The 21,863-nt window shown below is 40.7% G+C and overlaps 1 pseudogene; it reads left to right on the forward strand.

Moving 5' to 3' along the window:
* Positions 1-11,786: 11,786 nt before the first annotated feature.
* On the forward strand, positions 11,787-21,516 carry LOC115683455 (phloretin 4'-O-glucosyltransferase-like; annotated as a pseudogene).
* Positions 21,517-21,863: the final 347 nt, after the last annotated feature.

Here is a 21,863-nt window from a genome sequence, read left to right on the forward strand (position 1 = left end):
TATTAATGCAAATATGCCTAATGTCTATATGCAATGCAATTAGAAACTAAATAATTTTTTGCTTAGGAATTAAGGACATTAATTCCTAAATTTTTGTGTAATTAATTTTGGGCAATTAAAAATAGATGTCAACGGCTGCCCCTCTTTGAAGGTGAGCTCGTAGAGGTTGAGCTCGCAAAGGTTACATTCAAAAATAAAATGACACCTAAATTTGGCCCATGCATGCTCAATGAATGTTGTTTTTGGTGTCACATCCCGATTTTGGGCATGAGAAGCCGCAGGTAAATTGTATTATCCTCAATTTCAGTCCCTGGAAATGGCTATGGTTTAAGTTTGGTGGTTTTCCAAACGGAACAAATTGTTTTCTCTTGTTTTGGAAAACCCAGTTTCGGATCCTTTGTATCTCTTCATTTTGTTATTTTTGGGACGACTTTTGTGATCCGAATTTAAGAATACTTCCTTCTTGAAAGCTGTTTCAAACATCTTGAAGTTTTACATACTTTAATTTCAGAATTTTTGGAGTTGATATGAGTGGTACGATGGACTGATTTTCGGACCGTGTGAAACTGCCCAGAATGGGTATTTCAGTGATGTTCACACCGTATTTATTTTCTACAAGATTTTCTGGGCCGATTTTGGAAAAGTTTCCTTCATGAAAGTTGTTGAGAACTTCCTTTTCTATAAATTGTATAAATTTGGGAATTTTCTGAGATGATTTGGATTCTGGACAGAGCTTACTTTGAGAAACAAGAATGCTATTCCAGCGAACTGTTTTTAGTCTGTCTTTGAGCTACTAAAAATGGTGTTTTCAGAGAGATTCAGATTTTGTGCTCTCATGAAAAATGTTTGTTAAGGTCTTTTTTATGACATATTCAAATTTGAGAATTTTCGGAGTCCATTTACTATATTTTCAAGTCTGATTTCGTGAACAGTGCAAAGCTGTCCGGTTTTGGCAGAGAACATTGGAATTTCGAATTTAGGCCTTCTAGAGAACAAGTTGTGACTTAGAAGACTCTAGAGAGTCAAGAAGTGGTGAGCAAGTTAGTTTAAGCTTGATAAGCAAGTTGGTCAAAAACTTGAGGAACAAGTTGGACTTGGAAGAGTCTAGAAATGGTCAAAGCTTGAGGAGCAAGCCTTGACTCCTAAGCTTGGTGAGCAAGTTTGGCATGCCTTAATGGCCATGTGAGGTAAGCAATGACCTCATGCCCCAAATGACCTAAGCCATGACCTCATGCTTCACATGACATATGCCATGACCTCATCCAAGCTTTGGCCCCAAGTTTGTCTCTCTATAAATAGAAAGGAGGGCCATTCGGCCAAGAGAGAAAAAGAGAAAGAGAAAACCGAGAGAGAGAAAGTCAAGGGAAAGAAAAGAAAGAGGTCGACACCGTGAGTTGCCGAGATCCCGAGGCCGTGGTCTTTCCCATCCATTTTCTACTCTCTAGTTCTAGTTTCGTTAAGAGTAAATGGATTCCCTAATATCGGGAAAGGATATTGAGATGCGTTGTGACGTGGTTTGCTTGGACCGTTTCTCGGTCGTTTGGTTGATTGTAGTTGGTTCATTTCTCGATTTGATCATGTTTCATGTTTGATGTTGTTTTGAGATAGAACCGAGCATTGGTTTGTAAAGTGTGCACGATGTGGCCATGCGTGATGTTCTCTTGTTTGAACTTTGCTATTGATCTGCCATTGATGCGGGTGCGGTAAGGGCCGACTTATGTTAACGGCGATCGATATATCCTCGCTTGATTTTAGTGTTTTCACTTGCTGAGTCTCCCCGACTCATCCCCCATTTTTCCCTCTCAGGTCCATAGGATGGCCGAACAGACTACGGACGGCATCTCCCCCGGCCCGCGTTGGCAATCACGTGGAGCAACGAGCCGAAGTGCTCACCGCAATAGATGTCAGAGAAGACCGTTCCTATCGCCGAATCATGATGCTTGTGACGATTCGATGAGGGCCTAACGAACTTGGTGCCTCATCCGTGCGTAGGTTCAACGGTGCTTTGGCGGTGCGGGCGGGTCGGCTCCGGGATAAAGCCACGGGTGGGATGTGAGATGGCCAAGTGGACGGGACCGGGGTGGAGGTGAAGAAGCGAGTAGCGAGAAGCCGTAGTGGGTATAGGATAACCCAAGTCAAGTTTTGCCATTTGTAGTCGGCTATGAAATATGTGTTATTTGCCATGGCCCGAAGGGCTTGTTAAAACATGTTTGCATGCATTGGAAACATAAGGTTTGCTCATGAGGCTGTTTGTCTGAATCCCGCTGTTTGTTTTCAATGTGATTGTCCCGAGATATGCTTACGCTTATTGTTAAAGATAATAATGAACGGGACGTCACGTTAATGACCCCCGAGGTCGGGGCGTCACATTTGGCGAGACCGTGAGTCCCATTTTTATGAGATAAGATGATGCGTGCTAAAACAAATAAAAACATACCTGGGGCTACTTACCTTGCCGAAGGGTAGAGTAATTCCAGATAGTTGATATTGTGTGTCGAGGACCCGAACTTGTCTTTGGTCGCCTTGACGGGGGAAATGATTTGTCTAGGACCCGAAGCTATCTTCGGTCGCCTTGACGGGGATTGCTTTTATATAGGACCCGAACCTTTATTCGGTCGCCTTGACTGGGGAAATTGCTTGCTTAGGACCCGAACCTATCTTCGGTCGCCTTGACTGGATTTTGCTTTGACAAAGTACCTGGGGGTCTTCGCCCGAGGATTTGATGATTTGCTTAGTGGGTCCTCGCCAGCAGGTCTTAAAAAGACTCAAACAATGAGCACCTGGGGGTCCTCGCCCGAGGATTTGTTGGTTTGCCTGGTGGGTCCTCGCCAGAAAGTCTTGAAAAGACTCAAACGATGAGCACCTGGGGGTCCTCGCCAGCAAGTTTTGAAAAGACTCAAACGATGAGCACCTGGGGGTCCTCACCCAAGGATTTGATGGTTTGTCTGGTGGGTCCTCACCAGCAAGTCTTGGAAAGACTCAAACGATGAGCACCTGGGGGTCCTCACCCGAGGATTTGATGGTTTGCCTGGTGGGTCCTCGCCAGCAGGTCTTGGAAAGACTCAAACGATGAGCACCTGGAGGTCCTCGCTCAAGGATTTGATGTGAACAGAGGGGGTCAGTCCCATGCTCAGGAGGGGTACCATAACAATCGTAGGTACATGGATTTTTGGAACTGGGCATGGATAGAATATACTTACCTGGACACGTTCCTACCTCTTAAGGGCATGTCTCCTGTCAGACAAGTTTTTTTGTGACAAACACATACGCATTCATTGGAGAAATAGACAACTGAGGCTATTCTAAAATATCATATGAAATATCTTGACCAGCAAGTCAAGATACTTTTCTTTTTCAAAGGAACACCCTGTTTACCTTCTGGGTAGTTTGAAAAGAATTCTGATGAAATACCCAGGATTTCTTACCTGGAGGTTTGATGCATCATCTGCTGAATACCCGACCTTTTTCGAGGCATTTCTTTTGGGATGATAATGAAGGCTTTTCCAGTGCCTGAATTTTTGTGTCCTATCACTGGGGATTAAAACTCTGAGCTGCCAAAGACGATTAGTGCGAACATGCATGCACTCATCAAGGATAGACAAGTTAGGCTATTCCAGGATGTGTATTTGAAAGTTCATGCATGATGATTTTGCAATGTTTGCATCACTAAACATCCACCGAGGGTAATCACCAATCAAGACAATTTTCGCTCGCAAGGTGGACTTTTCGAGATGATGAACGAGAGACCTTCAGTCAAAAAGGACTTTCCACTCACTCTCATTGAAAATGGTTGTTTGTCCCGTCCATTAATGCAGGAACATCGAAAACACTCAATCTGACCATTATCACATCAACAAGGATCTGAGTTTTCTCGCAAGCGGTACGACGCTGCCAATCTAAGAGGTCTTCTTCAGGGTCGTAATGCTGGCTTGGTCAATGGCTTAACAAAGGTGACTATCCAAGTCAAAGCCATGAAAGAAACTATTCTGCAATTATCTCCAGGTTTACAAGTCAAGAACCATGCAAAACAAGATAAAAATAGTCTTGCTCGCACTTCCTCGAGCGTTGTTTATAAACATTTGAAATTCCACGTTAATTCAAGTGCCCTAGTCAGAAGAGACTTCATGAGGGATGTAACGTGGGCTTGGTTTACAGGTTGAGGAACGAAATGATCGTTGGGCTCAAAAATGTGTGTGAGGGTGAGAATTGGTGATCATCTTGGCATTTTCACTAGTCTTTTCTCCACCGTCAGGATCCTTTTGGAAAAACTCCCTGGGTAATCCCGTGCTTTGGCTTCTTGGATAGCTTTTTCTTGAGGAGCTTCTGCATCAAACATTTTCCTGGATACCATTCGATCTCTATCCCAATTGCTTTCTCCAGAATAGGTTCGTCTTCATCTATCATGTAGCAGATCTTTGTCAAGACAAAGTTCCTAAAGTAGGGATTTATATCAAAGAAGATCTCAAGTTTAAACCCTTTGGGGTCGTCTATTCTACACCACTTGATATCTTTGAGATATTTAAGAGTGCCTTCATCATGCTCAGAGATCTCCTCAGCTAAAACTTCATTGTTTTTCATAACAATTACCTAGAAATTGGGGACTCCTTTCTCTTCATTTTTTCATCGTTTTTCTTCTTCTCCCTTTTCTTTTTTTTTTGTTTTTCATTCATGGACATTGGCCTTGCTTTTACCATGCACACTGCTTTTTCATGCCCCTAGTTTTCAATATTTTTTGCTGTTCTTTTGGTATTGTCAGGACTAGCCTAAATAAATTTGAACAGAACAATGTTATTAGGCTCTTGGAGTCTTCATCTTCATTCAGTACTTTGGACCCCGATGCTCAAACTGTAGTGATTTTTGCCTTGCCCCGGTGTGGGGGATGATCACCAACTGGGTTCGTACGAAATGAAATTACCGGCTCAATTGGGCTAACAAGGGATATAAGTGTATGGGATAGAAGAAGAATTACTCTTTGTCATCCTATGGCACTTAAATTATCGTGAGAGTTCATCTGCAATAATAACACTCAAAGATTAATGCAAGTGAGAGGAAGAAAATTTCTATTCATCTTTTCACCTTGTGCGAGCTGTTGCGGCTAATGATCATAGAAAATTTTAAATATTACAAACTCCTCATCCTTCTTGTCTTGCTTAGTTCCTAGGTGAAAATATCACTATTATCAATGACATGTTGGCATTTTGGACAGGCTTTAGTTTGCTGCTCCTCTCTTAACAAAGCTTTCTTAGCCTCGACCGTCCGACCTTCGATGGTGTGCTTGTCTTAGAGAACCTGTCGAGGACCGCCGGATCCATGAAGACGACGAATCCGAAACCACGGGGGCGATGACCGAAAGGGAGGAATGCTCTTCTTGCTCCCTCTGAATTTGAATCCTTCCTGTGATGCCGATTTACCTCAAGCTGCCCCAATGTGGGGTGGTTCTTGACGTGGGTGATTTAAAAGGAACCTCCGAGTGTATGGGCTCAAATGGTTAAGCAAAGGATAAACAGTAGTGTATGGGGTAGAGAAATGAACTGCCTCTTGTTATTTTGGCTACCGTACCTTATGCGAGAAATCCCTTTGCCTTGTAGAAATGAAACATTTTCGCTCATCTTGCAAGGATTTGGTATGTGAGAATGTGTATAGACTAAGGATTGCCTCCCATCATCCTGACACACCTCGTTCAATACATCGGAGCAGTTCGATACCATTCGTCGAATTGTCAAAATTTTCACAGGGAATTGGTGAATTAAACAGGTAAAATTACCATGTGAAATTCTTTTCAAAAGACATGCGATACACTTGGAGAAAGGTTAAGCATTCATTTGCTTTAACATGCCTCATCTTTCTCTGTTTCTTTGTACTCTTATGAAAAAAGTTTTTAGAGAAAGAGATACTTACCTATGCTGCAATAGTAGGATATGCCTGCAAGGTAATAAGGAAGACAATGTTAATGAACGGTTCTTTGAGGGACAGGAATTGGGAACGATACAACATTATCCTTCGTGATTCCCCTCATTTGAGATTAAATTGACAACTCCTTGAGTTTTCTCGGATGTCGATAATTCCCTTCTAACAAAAACATGAGCTTATGTTAGAAATGAGATGATTTAGGGTAAATTGAGAACGATACAATTTACCCTTCTTCCATTTTGCTTTCAAAGCTAGTAGAGTCTTTTCTCCTTTCATGGTTGATCTCGAAGCTCGAATGAAATCCTCTATAATTAAGGGTGCTCCCAATTAGACGGTCCTATTGTCAACGCATGCTGTGTCAATGCGGTCCCGGCAGGTCGGGGAGTTTCTCGGGAATCATATGATTCTTGACATGCATAGGGCATGTGCAATTGCTTGTATGGGGATCTTCGCAGCAAAGCTAATCTCTGCTTTAAAGGTCTTTGACGAACATGGGTGTGACTACCATCGAGACTTCCGTGGTTGCCAGGATCGGCCTTGACGCAATTTTGTCATATGTAAAGTCCTTTCCAGTTAGACTTGTTACCATGAGTGTTCTTTACTCAATTTTGTCCTATGTAAAAGGAAAAGATATGTCATTTATATGCTAAAGTGGATAAACTTTAGGAACGAAATACACCTTTTTTGATGGACTGGGAGATCGCATGCCCCCTAGTCTACTCTTCCAATTAAGCACTTCTTCATCATGTTTCATTCGAGAGGTCCCAACAGTGGTGCTCTATCTGGCTCGCTAGCACGTTAGAGTTTAGCATGTTCCCCAGTTTATTATCTGCAAAAGAAAAGGGATGGAATGTCATTTCCAAAATTTGTTAAGGAATAAGACATACCTTTTTCTTTCAAAAGGGGTAATCTTTTCTTGATCTGCCCCCGACTTTTGTACGAAATGATGTTTCGCTCATCATGGAGTCAAAGAATGCTCAGCATTCTCTTTGACTCTCTGGGGTTGATATCACCCACTAGTAGTAATGAGATTTGCCCCATGTTTCATTTGAAGATTGGTTGATCTTTGCTCGGACTGTCCCTATTGGATTAGTCGGTCTGCGATCATTATTAGGGGCTGATGAGCTCTTCAGTTTGTGTCATTTCCAAATGTCCCCTTTGTAATAACAAATCAAAAAGGAGTATGCTCTGAAACACGAAGTGAGCAAGTTAGAAAAACAAACAGGGCTATGAGCATGCACGCTTTTCCACCATCGTTCTTTTTTTTTTGCCCTTTTGAAAAATGATAAAACATTTGTTTTATTTTCAAAAGCTTAGAAACAAGGACGCATGAGGAAGCCCGGGCCTCAGAACACTTTCCTTTTCGTGGCTGGATATCATCAACGGGCCAGTTTGGTATACTACCTCATGCCCTCAAAACATTATTTATTTACAATACATGGATTTACAACCTCAAAAGAGGGAGAGTTCAAAAAGACATTTCTTTCAGCAGAAATGACAACAAAAACAAAACACAAGGATAGCCCCTTTTCCAGGTATTCATGCACAACAATTCATGCAATTGTATTCTAATTAAGAACATGCATAAAAATAACACAACGGTAATAAAAATAACATGCAAAATACTACCGTGTAACCCTATAGGCTTGTCTAATTTAAACATGGCAATTTATACAATTATAACAACATTGCATAATAATACAACAATAAATTAAAACACTTTGGTATATCACATAATTTTGAAAAGAAAAAAAAGATAAAAAAATTTTGAAAATTTTTTTTAAAAAAAAGTAAATACGAAAGAAGAAAAAATATAAAAAAATTAAATTTTTTTTAAAATTTTAAAAAAAATTTAAATTTTTTTAATAAAATAATATAAAAACGGGTCGGCGGAACCGGGTCGGTCCTATCCGACCCGGGTCAACGGACCCAACCCATTGCATTGACCCGGGTTAGATCTCCGGTTTCGAACCGGGTCAGGGGTCAACTCGGGTCTTGAACCGGATCGGGCTCCTCGCCCGACCCGAATCCCCCTTCACAGACCCGGTTTCTTCCCCTGTTTTACAGCTTTGCTCGGCCGAGCAGAAATCCGGCGATTTGCCGGCTATTCTGCCTGGCCATTGATCCCTATCTCCTCAGTACTTCAAACTGAAGAGATTGGGGGCGACGGCTCACCGGACGGCCGACCGGAGCGGTCGTCGGTCAAGCTCCGACCGGGGCTCGTTGAGCCCAAACGTCGGTTGGAACTTGGCCGGTCGACCCAGGTCATACTTTGACCCGTTCCGGCTTCCGATGGCCGTCACAAAGCCGCTCAAAGGGCTCAAAGGTCACCGGACAGCTTGTACATCGCCGGTCGAGGATCGTCTCAAAAGGACTTCACGTGGGCATTTCGTCGAACACGTAGAGTGCATGACCTAAACAGGGGAGTTTTGACCTATTCCGAGGTTCCAGCATGCTCCGACGATCATGGCTCACTCCTGAAGGCGACTATAGACTAGGAGGACGATCGGTATGGGCCGGGATTCACGCCTAACGGCCGGCGCGAGTCCCGGCCAACCTGCATACAAAAACAGGGGAAAACAGGGTAGTAGGAACCCGGGGGGAAGCTCACCGGTCGACGGCGCGCCTGGGTGGCTTCCGGCTGCTCGGCAGGCGACGACGAAGCTTTAAGCTGTCCTTGGTTACCTGTAAACGCTCTGGGCTCACTTTTTCTCTCTCAGTTTTCTCTCTTTTCTCTCTGTTTTTCTCTCTGTTCTCTCTCCGTGTGGCCGACCGGGGGGTACTTCCGAGGGTTGCCAGTCAGCTTGCTGGAGATGACGAGGCCGGCTGGACCTGCAAGACACTCCGAGGCTCCTCTCTCTTCTCTGTTTCTCTCCAATTCTCTCTCAAACTCTCTCTCTCGTGTTCTATTCTGGACCGAGAAAGACCGCCCCCCTCTCTCTGCTCTCTCTGGCCTAATAGCCGATGACCATGATGCCACTCTCTGCTCCATAAATGCTCTGCACCGGCCTACCGCTCCTACCGAAGACTTTCGTGGCAATTTTGCGCGGTGGAGCGGGTAATCCGCATTGTCCCAGGCGCGGTCGGGACAGAGAAGAGCAGAGGAGCAGGGGGAGAGAGGGACAGCCGGGCCGGAGCGGAAAAAGAAGAAGCGGGCTGGGCCCAGCCCAGCCCGCGCGTGGGGGAAGAGGAAAGGAAAAAGGGGCGGGCTGGGCCCGCGGCAGGGGGAAAAGAAGGTCGGGTCGAGCCAGCCTTGGCTCGGCCCAATCCGATTTTTTTTAATTAATATTTAATTTTTTTAATTTTTTTTTGAAAATTAATTAAGAAAATATGCTGTAATATGCCTTATTAATGCAAATATGCCTAATGTCTATATGCAATGCAATTAGAAACTAAATAATTTTTTGCTTAGGAATTAAGTACATTAATTCCTAAATTTTTGTGTAATTAAAAATAGGTGTCAACAAATTACGAAACAAGCGCACCTCAACCATTCTCCCAATTAGTTCAATGGCGTTTATCTCGCAGCGACGCAAATGGTGGCTACAAAAACAACCCTAGAGGAAGGGGTAGAGGACCCACATTTAATTCTAGAGGTCGTGGCTTTTCTCAAACAAACCAGAATGTTCGGCACTTTTCAGGAAACTACTATACTACTCACTAAATCAAAACCGTTGGTGCATCGCCAAATTCAAACTTAGGAGTGCCGTCTCTCATTTGTCAGATCTGTAAGAAGAAGGGGCATGGTGCATTGAATTGCTGGTATCGTTTCGACAACAGTTATCAGAGTATTAATATACCCCGCGGCCTGGCTGCTCCTCATATCTCAAACTCACAAAATGAAGAATGACATCCGGACACTGGTACTAATACTCATGTGACTGATAATCCAAGTAATCTTGTAAATGTAGCTCCTTACCATGGCCATGATAATGTGATAGTTGGGAATGGTACATCACTGCCGATTACTCATGTTGGGACTAGTCAATTCGGCAATGAGACCGGTCAGTTTTCACTTAATAATGTTCTAGTTGTTCCTCAAATTAAGAAAAATCTATTGTCCATCTCTCAATTGACAAGAGATTATTTTTGTTATTTTGAGTTTGATGCCCCTGGTTTTTCTATCAAGGACTTCAGGACACACGAGGTATTGCTAACGGGAACTAATCATCAAGGATTATATACCAATAAAGACCTGCATTCCATGGCATTCTTTTCCTAGAGAAACAAGGTTGCTGATGAACTTACATGGCATCGCTAATTAGGCCATCCAAATAGTCATATTTTACAACTTTTGCAGTCTAATGATTTGATTTCAATAAATAAATCCACTGGCACTTTATGTACAAGTTGTCAGATTAGTAAAAGTTCAAAATTGCTATTTTCTTATCTAACAATAGAGGAGCAAGTAATGGAGTAATTCATGATAAAATGTTATGCGTTCGCATGAATTGAATATAGCTGGAGAATATATTCATATTGTTCTTTTAATTTGCACGAATCTTTGAAAATTGTACGCAGTTGAGTGGTAATGTAATCGGGTCTAATTTCCTTAGAAATACCAACTTTAAGTAGTGATTCAATTCTGCCCAAACTTTTTGATCTCATAAAAAAAAACACCAACTTTAGCTCGTGTTCCAATTCTGACCTAAACTTTTTTTTCTCATAAAATCCTCTAACTTTAGTTTGGTTCCCAATGTTGGCCCTAACGTTTTGTTGTCACATATAGAAACATAAACTTTCAGTCGGTACCCAAATTTGATCCGTGTCAAGTTTCTATCCAATGATGCTATCAAAGATACAATGTGTTATTTCACATGTACTAGGCAAAAACTTGACGGGGCCAGATTTGGGTACCGACTGAAAGTGCGTACATTTCTATGAGACGAAAAAAAGTTTAGGCAAGAATTGGGTCATGCTTTTTTACGAGATAAAACAAGTTCATACCAGAATATGGACTTGAGTTAAAGTTGATGTTTTTTTACGAGATAAAAAAGTGCAGACTAGAATTGTGGCTCAAACTATAGTGTTTTTTAGGAAAATTGGGCCAATACAATTGATGTATGAATTTGGACTTTTAATCAACAGTTAGTATGATATTGCCCTACACGACCTATATGAATATGGACTTTTTAATCAACAGTTAGCATGATATTGCCCTACACAATATTTTGGTTTTTTCGACTAGTAGGTATGCATTAGGCTTATCACTCGATCTATATGTAATATGTATAATTCGATTACTAAAAATCTCAACAATTATCACTACATTTTTTTTGTCATAAATGTTTGGTATACATATCACGAGTTATTATATCGTCCTATGCCGGTGGAGTCAAATTCCGCCGTTGTACACCATATGTGGGAAACTTCGGGTAATATTGTTATAGTTAGCAAAAAATTAAGACCAAACATCTATTGTATTGTCCTTGTACGTATGAATTGATTATCTAGCTAAAACTTGGATTGAATTCCACCGTTGCACACCATAAATTGGACTTGGCTGCTCTAGACAAATGAACAAGGCTGGAAAATGACCAAGCACAAGTAGAATTTCTAGGCCTAAAGTTAAAAGAAAAGTTAATTAGGGAGCGAATGATAACTATTCTGTTTCATAAATCAATTTTTGGCTAGAAATAGATTTTTCTATTTCTATTTCATGGACGAGTTTCTTTGCCAAAAATACGCGTTTGATAATGACACAAAATTTCTATTTTAGAAATAGAAATTCGTTTGATAACGACACAAAATTTCTTCCTCTCCAGCAACCAGCGGGAGGCGATCGGCATCGGGTGGCGGCGGACGGTGAAGGATAATGGGCGGCAGTGGAGGACTATAGACGATGGCTGGCAACCAACAGCAGGAGGCAGCCGGCGATGGCAAACGGCGGCCAGTGTCAAGTGGCAGCGATTGTGGGGGACGGCAGATGGCAGCTGGTGGCGGAGGACGGTGGTGGGAGGCAGCCGGCATCAGAGGATGACAGACGGTGACTGGTGAGGGCCAGCGGGCGGCGGTGAACGGCAGTGGACAACGACAGCCAATGGTAGGAGGCGGACGGCGTCGAGTGGTGGCGGAAGACAGGGGACGGTAGGTGGCGGTGAATGGCCGCCGGCAGACGGCGGTGGGAGGCGGCCGCCTGTGGAGGACTGCGGCAGACGACAACGGACTGCAGTGGCGAGAGGCAACCGATGGCGACGGCGGGTGGGCAGCCGACTAGTAGCGAGGGCGAGCGATGAAAAAAGTTTTTATTTCTCATTTCTATTCCAAAAATAGAAAAGTAGATTTTTTTAAAAAATTCTGCTTTCTGTTCCAAACCTATTTCTGGAGTAGAAATTTGTTTCAGAAATAGAAAAATGAAATTGTGTTATCAAACGGATTTCTGTTCCAAACCTATTCCCTTAAACAGAAAAATAGAAAAATAGAAAAATAGAGAAACAGAATGATTATCATGCGCGCCCTTAGCTTCTCTTTATTTAACTTAGTTCGGAAATTGTTGATTTTCATGCGCAGTCCCGTTCGAATTTGACTTACAAGTCGGAGGAAAGTATTGGCTAACCCAAGTGCGGAATTTGAATAAATTGTCCGACATAATTTGCACGTCCCTAACCTAAAAGCTTTTAAGTCGTTTAATATAATTTTGATTGAATTTTCCAATATAATGATAAAAGCCTGTGACGAATTTGTACCTGAAAAATAGGTTTTTTTTTGCTAAAATACCTGAAAAATAGGTTGAAGATGAGAATGCTAGTGTCATCGAATTGCGACACAAGTGCCCTCGTCCATCAAACTTACGATGGACATTATTTGTCATAATTAGATAAATTTCAACTTGAATGTTGACTAAAACTGTGTTCTATGTTGAAGATGAGGCATATCTTTCTGTGTAACTTCTTCCACAGTCTCATCATTTGCATTTCCCTAGCTAGCTTCAGAAACATGGCTCCTCCCCCACTTTCTCCTCGTAGCGTCCCCGAACCGCGGTGCTATAAACCCATCCCTCTAGCTACCTGAACGACTCGCATGTGTCGGCAGTCGTGTTACTTTCTTCACCACTGTGTCCGCCCACTGTCGCATGATTGATCCGTTTTTCCTTGAAGGAGTAACCTTTGCCACGTTCTCCGATGCCTACGACGACAGGCGTAAGCCAGGGGATGACACCGAGCACTTCCAGGCCGAGATGAAGCAGAAGGGGTAGGGGCCTCATCGACTATAGTTTTGGATGAGGCCTCAGGGTCACATGCTTGCTCCACAGGATGATTCCTTGGGTCAACGATGTTGCTCGTTCCCTTCAAATCAAATCCGTTATTATTTCGATTCAACCCGCTACCGTGTTCAGCATATACTACTATTGTTTCAATGGCTATGAGGATGTGGTTAAGAACGTTACAAGCCAAAGCCGTGACACTACGTCGCTCATCCAGTTGCCCGGCCTACCACCACTAACCGATCGTGATGTCCCCTCCTTTTTCAACCTTGAAAACAAGTATGCTTTTTTGCTTTCCTGAAATTGCAAAGCCAATTTGAGCAGCTAAAAGAGGGAGGAAATCCAAAAGTAGTACTTGTGAACACCTTTGATATGCTCGAACTCGAGGTATTAGAAGCGATCGGTACATGCATTTGGTCGGAATCAGGCCCCTTGTCCCATTCCGTTTCCTAGATGCGCAAAATCGTAATTCTTCTGAGAAATCTTCCAGAGGCAACCTCTTTCGAGGCTCTGAGGATTCTGCTCAATGGTTGAATTCAAAGGAGGAAGCATTGGTAATTTATGTAGCCTTTGGAAGCCTAGCGATGTTATCGAAGGGGCAAAAGCGAGAAATGGCGTGCAGATTGCTAGAGATTGGCCGGCCATTCTTGTGGGTGATGAGAGAGAGTGATGGGGATGATGAACTCATTGACAAAGAGGAATTAGACAAGAGAGGAATGATAATCCCATGGTGCTCTCAAATTGGGGTATTGTCGCATCCTTCGATAGGATGTTTCTTCACTCACTGTACGTGGAACTCGATGCTCAAGAGCTTGGTGTGTGGTGTTCCGATGGTGGCATTCCCTCAATTCGGCGACCAAATGATGAACGCAAAGCTCGTCGAGGATGTGTGGAAGGTGTTGCGTAAATTCAAATCGGCATTAGCATAAATATTACAAACAATACAGAATTGTAAAGAAACGAAATTGCAATAACAAAGTCGGAATCGATACAAATGAATACCGAGGCCTGTGTTTGACACAGTTTCCTTAAAACAGATTCGTTCCCTCCAGTACGCGATTGAGGTTTCGTGAACGTCTGTCTCCCAGGATACAACGGTTGACAGCGAAGAAGAGATCACGGCACTTCCAAGCTTTCGGCGAACTTGAACAAACTCGAAAATGAACACTACCGAAAAACAGTGCAAATGCAGAGAATTTTTTTTTTAAACAAAGGAAGAATGATTTCGATAAAATAGAACGCAGGGAAGAGCATTTCGGGAATAATAACGGCCGATTAAATCTGTCGTTACAAAATCAATACGAATAACTGACAATTAAATCTGCCATTATAAAATCAATATGAATAACGGACAATTAATTCTGCCGTTATAAAATCAATACGGACGATTAAATCTGCCATTATAAAATCAATACGCATGGAAATAACGGTTGATTAAATCTGCCGCATGTTACGAAATTCATAACAGTTTGAGTTGAAAAAATAAATCAGAAGGAAAAATTGGGCTCGTCGCGAGGCCCACTTTTCGGTCCTACAATCGTGTACGCAGGATGTGCGCTCGCGCCCAAGTTTCAACTTGTCGGGCGTCGGATTTGCACCCCTCCTGCGCCTGCGCGCGAGGCAGAGAGTTTGTGCTATGATAGTTACCACTTCAAATAAGTGTAACTGTATATAAAGCACTCCATAGCCTTCTTTCTTTTCCGATGTGGGAATAGTATTTTTTCACTTCTCACTTCCAACTCAAGGGTGTTCTTTGAGCATCAATTTCTCATTCATTCACCCATCAATTTATCCCATATTTCCAACAATCCCCCACATGAATGAAAATTGTTTTAGTTTTGAATCTGTGATAGTGTTCAACAATTGAAACCTGCATAGGATAGGTAGGTGTTACCCTTTGAACCTTTCCTGTGAAAGTATATTTACTTTACTAGTTGTCCAGTAGACATGATGTCCTTGAACTGTCCAGCTTTCTTATGTAAATGAACCATACACTTCACACAGGAATCATCTAAACGTTTATTCAGTTCTCATAGTTATGTTCGTTTTGGCCATGAACATCAACCTGATTCTGCAAGAGTTTCTAAAGAATTTAGCCCTTAAATAATTCTCCTTTGAAGCGGCCCCACTTCTCTCTCACATAGGTGATTACTTAATTTTGAGTAATTTGTTTACTCCACTTAAGAATCATTAAAGCAAAATGCTATCCTTTCCATTACAATATCACTGTTATTTTATATAGGAATGGTTTTAGGGATAACCCCCACAGTGACATCACTAAGTTTATATAATTAGATTGTCCCTTTGAACCTAGATCTTGGGATCTCCAGTCAACTAGGTTGGGTTTCCTTTATACCAACTTATTCTTTCATGGGCTTCAGTCCCATTCCTCTTGTCGATTTCTCAACTAACTCTCTGTTTAACCCTTTGGTTAGCAGATCCGCAATATTATCCCTTGACTTTACGTAGTCAATAGAGATAATTCATGTTGAGAGTAGTTGTCTAATGGTATTATGTCTACGACGTATATGTCTAGACTTACCATTATACATATTACTCTGTGCTCTTTCAATCGCAGATTGACTATCACAATGTATACTTATTGGTGGCACAGGTTTTTGCCATTTTGGAATATCCTCTAAGAAATGGCGTAGCCATTCAGCCTCTTCACCACATTTATCTAATGCTATAAATTCATATTCCATTGTGGATCTGGCTATAATAGTTTGTTTAGAGGATTTCCAAGATACGGCTGCTCCTGCTAGTGTGAATACATATCCACTAGTAGATTTTGAGTCTTTTATATCAGATATCCAGTTCGCATCACTATATCCTTCCAGAACAACTGGGTATCTAGTATAATGCAGGCCATAATTTCGAGTATATCGTAAGTACCTGAATACTCTCACTATTGTTTTCCAATGGTCAGCACTCGGATTGCTTGTATATCTACTTAATTTACCAACCGTATAGGCAATGTCTGGTCTAGTACAACTCATTAAGTACATTAGACTTCCAACAACTCTAGAGTACTCTACTTGAGAAATACCCTCTCCTCTATTCTTGGAAAGATGAAGACTATTGTCTAATGGTGTTCTAGCAATACCAGAATCATTCATGTTGAATTTTTCAAGAATCTTGTCCACATAGTGTGACTGGTTTAAAATAAGACCTTCTGATGTTCTTGTGATTTTAATTCCTAAAATCATATCAGTAGGTCCCATATCTTTCATGTCAAATCTTGAATTCAACATATACTTGGTAGATTTGATCATTTTATCATCACTACCAACAATTAGTATGTCATCTATGTAAAGACACAAAATGACATAGCCATTTGTTGTCTCTTTAATGTAGACACATTTATCACATTCATTGATCTTAAAACCATTGGTAATCATTGCATTATCAAACTTTTCATGCCACTGCTTTGGTGCTTGTTTTAGGCCATACAACGATTTTACCAATTTACAGACTTTCCATTCTTGTCCTGGAACTATAAAACCCTCAGGTTGTTCCATGTAGATTTCTTCATCCAAATCACCATTTAGGAAAGCTGTTTTTACATCCATTTGATGTACTTCGAGATTTCGCAATGCTGCAATTGCAAGTATCATCCTAATGGAAGTTATTCTCGTCACAGGAGAATAAGTATCGAAGTAATCTAAGCCTTCTCGTTGTTTGTATCCTTTGATCACAAGTCTGGCTTTGTACTTATCAACAGAGCCATCTGCTTTCATTTTCTTTTTAAAAATCCATTTGGACTTTAAAGGCTTACAACCAGGAGGAAGATTCACTAGCTCCCAAGTATGATTCTGCAAAATAGAATCAACTTCACTTTTTATTGCTTCTTTCTATAGAGGTCCCTCAGAGGAATTCACAGCTTCTACATAATTTAATGGTTCCTTTTCTAACAAATAAGTTAGAAAATCATTTCCAAAAGATTTTTCCACTCTTGCTTTTTTGCTACGTCTCGGTTCTAGTTCATGATCTGAGTCATGAATTTCATGGGTCGAGTCGTGACTTTCTTCATTCATAGTTTCATTCTTTCGTTTAGATGAACTTGATCCATTATTGGATTTACAAGGAAATACATTTTCAAAGAATGATGCATTCCTAGATTCCATGATCGTATTCTTGTGTATATCTGAAATTTTTTATTCATGCACAAGAAATCGATATGCATTACTGTTATGTGCATAGCCTATAAAGATACAGTCCACCGTTTTAGGACCTATCTTTGTCTTCTTTGGTGTTGGAACAGCCACTTTTGCAAGACACCCCCACACTCGTAAGTGTTTGTAGGATGGTCTCCTACCTTTCCATAACTCATAAGGGGTTTTATCCTCTTTCTTTCGAGGTACCTTATTTAAAAGGTAATTGCTTGACAATATAGCTTCTCCCCACATATTTTGAGGCAAACCTGAATTTAGTAATATCGCGTTCATCATTTCTTTCAATGTGCGATTTTTACGTTTAGCAACACCATTTGATTGAGGAGAGTAAGGCGCAGTTATTTCATGTATAATTCCGTGTTGTGCACAGAATTCATCAATTGGTACTTCGTACTCACCACTTCTATCACTTCTCAATCTTTTAATTCTCTTATTAAGTTGATTTTCAACTTCATTTTTATAGAGAATAAATTTCTCTAAGGAATCTTTGCTTTTAAGCAAATACACATAACAGTATTTAGTGTTATCATCGATAAAGGTAATAAAATATTTATTACCACCTCTCATTTGTACGAATTTCAAATCGCAAACATCACTATGAATTAATTCAAGGGGTTCGGTGTTTCTTTCAATTGTTTGAAATGATGATCTCGTTAATTTTGCCTCAACACAAATTTCACATTTATGTTTTGAATCAATTTCAAATGAAGGTATATGTTCCAAGTTAATTAATCTACGCAATATATCATAATTAACGTGTCCTAGTCTACCATGCCATAAATTGGAAGACTCAAGCAAATAAACGGAAGACTTATTATCTTTATTGATAATTGTCATTACATTGAGCTTAAATAGCCCATCAGTTACATATCCCTTCCCCACATACATTCCAGATTTAGACAAAATAACTTTATCTGACTCAAATACTATACGAAATCCATGCTTGTTCAACAGAGACCCAGAAACCAGGTTCTTTCGGATTTCTGGCACATAAAGAACATTGTTTAGAGTCAGCTCTTTTCCTGAGGTCATCTTCAGCAACACCTTCCCTTGGCATTCGACAGCAGAAGAGGCAGAGTTTTCCATAAAAACCTTTTCCCCATTAATTGGTTCAAGATTTGTGAACAGGTCCTTATTGGAGCATATGTACCTAGTAACACCAGTGTCAATCCACCATTCCTTCGAATTGGACCCAACTAAGTTTACTTCAGAAACCATTGCAGAAAGGTTTATGTTTGACACGTCTTGAGCGATGCCACTCACCATAATTGTCTCATAATTCTTCTTCTTCGGAAGTCTGCATTCCATAGATCTATGCCCCATTTTACCACAGTTGAAGCCTTTTCCTTGAAACTTGTTCTTGGAAACTCCTCCTTTTGGTCCCAACTTTGGCTTGGCAATCTTCTTGTTCTTGTGGCCTTGCCTAAGCTCCACAACATTTGCCTTAGCTGTAGTAGGATTGAACCCTTTGCGTTCAAATCCTCTATTGTCTTCTTCAATTCGAAGTCTAACAATCAGCTCTTCTAGGTTCATTTCCTTTCGCTTATGCTTGAGATAGTTCTTGAAATCCTTCCACCCATGAGGTAGCTTTTCAATAATAGCAGCCACTTGGAAGGTTTCACTCAAGATCATTCCCTCAGCCAGAATTTCATGCAAAATCACTTGAATTTCTTGCACTTGACTGATCACAGTTTTAAAGTCCACCATCTTATAATCAAGGAATCGACCGACAACAAATTTCTTTGCTCCGGCATCCTCTGTTTTATATTTCCGATCCAAGGCTTCCCATAACTCCTTTGCCGTCGTTTTTGCACAATAGACATTGTACAATGAGTCATGTAAGCCATTCATGACATAGTTCCGACACAGGAAGTCAGAGTGCTTTCATGCTTCAACAGCATTGAAGACTTGCTTATCCGTTTCTCCATTGGATAACTTAGAAGCTTCCTCATTCAAGAATCTCGCAAGATTCAAAGTTGTCAAATAAAACAACATCTTTTGCTGCCACCTTTTGAAGTTCGATCCGTCGAACTTTTCAGGTTTCTCACCATGGTGGACAGAAACCGCAGAAGGAACAGAGGATGAGCCAGGCAGTTGGACAGCTGAGGCATAGGCAGAGTTTTTGGTGATGTCGTTAGTAGCCACATCGACACCATCGTTTCCAGCAGCCACATCCACGACTTCTTTACTAGTAGCCATTTGAATTTGTAAAAGCACGATTCTGTTTTCAGATTGTTGCGTAAATTCAAATCGGCATTAGCATAAATATTACAAACAATACAGAATTGTAAAGAAACGAAATTGCAATAACAAAGTCGGAATCGATACAAATGAATACCGAGGCCTGTGTTTGACACAGTTTCCTTAAAACAGATGCGTTCCTTCCAGTACGCGATTGAGGTTTCATGAACGTCTGTCTTCCAGGATACAACAGTTGACAGCGAAGAAGAGATCACGGCACTTCCAAGCTTTCGGCGAACTTGAACAAACTCGAAAATTAACACTACCGAAAAACAGTGCAAATGCAGAGAATTTTTTTTTTAAAACAAAGGAAGAATGATTTCGATAAAATAGAACGCAGGGGAGAGCATTTCGGGAATAATAACGGCCGATTAAATCTGTCGTTACAAAATCAATACGAATAAGTGGATCAAGGCAGTGGATTGTGAATCCACCATGAGTGGGTTTAATTCCCGTCGTTCGCCAATAAGAAATCGAAAGGATTTTTTTTTAGTGAACGTGTCACGATTAATTAGTAGGAGATGTAAGGATTGATACATAGAAAAACTTTTTATGGGATTGATAATCATATAAAGCAGCAAATATTTTAGCCATTTGCATCAAGCTCAAGCTTCCTTCTTGCATACGTGCTCCTCCGGAAGAACACACTAGAATCACTTAGCCGGAAAAATATGTGGCCATGAAATAGGGATTAATCGACCCATTTGATGTTAAAAAAGATCTTTTGCAGGAAGGTTGGCTAGAGATTTCTTGTAAAAACACTAGCAAAAGGTTTGTGAGTAATCCCTCCCCCTGTTTTCTTTTTTTTTATAGATAAAATAGAATTCAATACAATATAATAAGTAGAAGTATAATAAAGAAAGGAGGAAGGAGAAATAAAAAAGTAGATACCCATAATCCATTTTCTCTTCGGAGAATTCACTAAGGGGTAAAGTAACCTTGTACTGATTGTTCTCTAAATGTAAGTTTTCTTCTTCCGCATGTAGAAAAGGAATAAATAAATCAATTAAATTCCGGGAGGCTTCCTTTTGTGTAATCCGATAAATATCAAAAATACGTAGAAGCCCATTTACTCCGCAATTTAGACAAAAATGGAATTGTGTGACGATATTGAGGATAGTGACGATATTGATCGTGACCTTGATACAGAGCTGGAGCTTTGTCGTTGTAGTAAATAGGGGAGAAAATATCCTCTGTTTTGCCCAAAAAAGATTTTGAATTATCAAAACATTGGAGCGTGAAGTGAAATCACCATTATAAAATCAATACGAATAACGGACGATTCTGCCGTTATAAAATCAATACGGACGATTAAATCTGCCACACGTTACGAAATTCGCAACAGTTTGAGTTGAAAAAATAAATCAGAAGGCAAAATTGGGCTCGTCGCGAGGCCCACTTTTCGGTCCTGCAATCGTGCCCAAGTTTCAACTTGTCGGGCGTCGGATTTGCACCCCCCCTGCGCCTGCACGCGAGGCAGAGAGTTTGTGCTATGATAGTTACCACTTCAAATAAGTGTAACTGTATATAAAGCACTCCATAGCCTTCTTTCTTTTCCGATGTGGGAATAGTGTTTTTTCACTTCCCACTTCCAACTCAAGGGTGTTCTTTGAGCATCAATTTCTCATTCATTCACCCATCAATTTATCCCATATTTCCAACAGAAGGTTGGGCTTTGAGTGTCCTGGATTAATGAAGAAAGGCATCATCGTTGAGGGAGGAGAAATCAAGAAGTGCTTGGAATTGGTCATGGGAGGTGGAGAGAGAGAGGTGATGTAATTAGAAGGAATGCAAAGAAGTGGATCCAAGGAAGGTGGATCTTCGGATAAAAATCTCAAGGCCTTTGTTGAAGAATTCGCTCAAGTAGATAGATTCATGATAAAATGTTACATGTTAGCTTGAATTTATATGTTCCTACTATTCTTTTAATTTGCATGATTTTTTGAAAATTGTATCCAGTTGAGTGGCAATATAGTTGATGTATGAATATGGACTCTTATTTCGAGTACTAAAAGAGTAAATGGAAAGAATTTTAAAGGGAAAAAGCTATAAAAAAAAAACTCAAAATATGCCTACTGCGACACATTTGTTCTGAACTTTTTTCGTCACATTAAAAACCCCAAACTAAGTCAACTATGACATATTTATCATAAACTTTTTCTTGTATCATAAAAAATCCCAAACTTGTACCTATGTGACACATTTACCCTCTGTTGAGGTTTCGTTAGATGACTTTTCAACCAAAACAACGTCAGTTTTATTTCACTTAAACCACGTTGGAGTCATGTCAACACTATTTGCTTCTTGGTGTCCATGTAAGCAGATTTTTAACG

Source organism: Syzygium oleosum, unplaced genomic scaffold (assembly GCF_021117445.2).
Source record: "Syzygium oleosum isolate NSW1041296 unplaced genomic scaffold, Sole_v2.1 Sole_v2.01, whole genome shotgun sequence".
NCBI lineage: Eukaryota > Viridiplantae > Streptophyta > Magnoliopsida > Myrtales > Myrtaceae > Syzygium > Syzygium oleosum.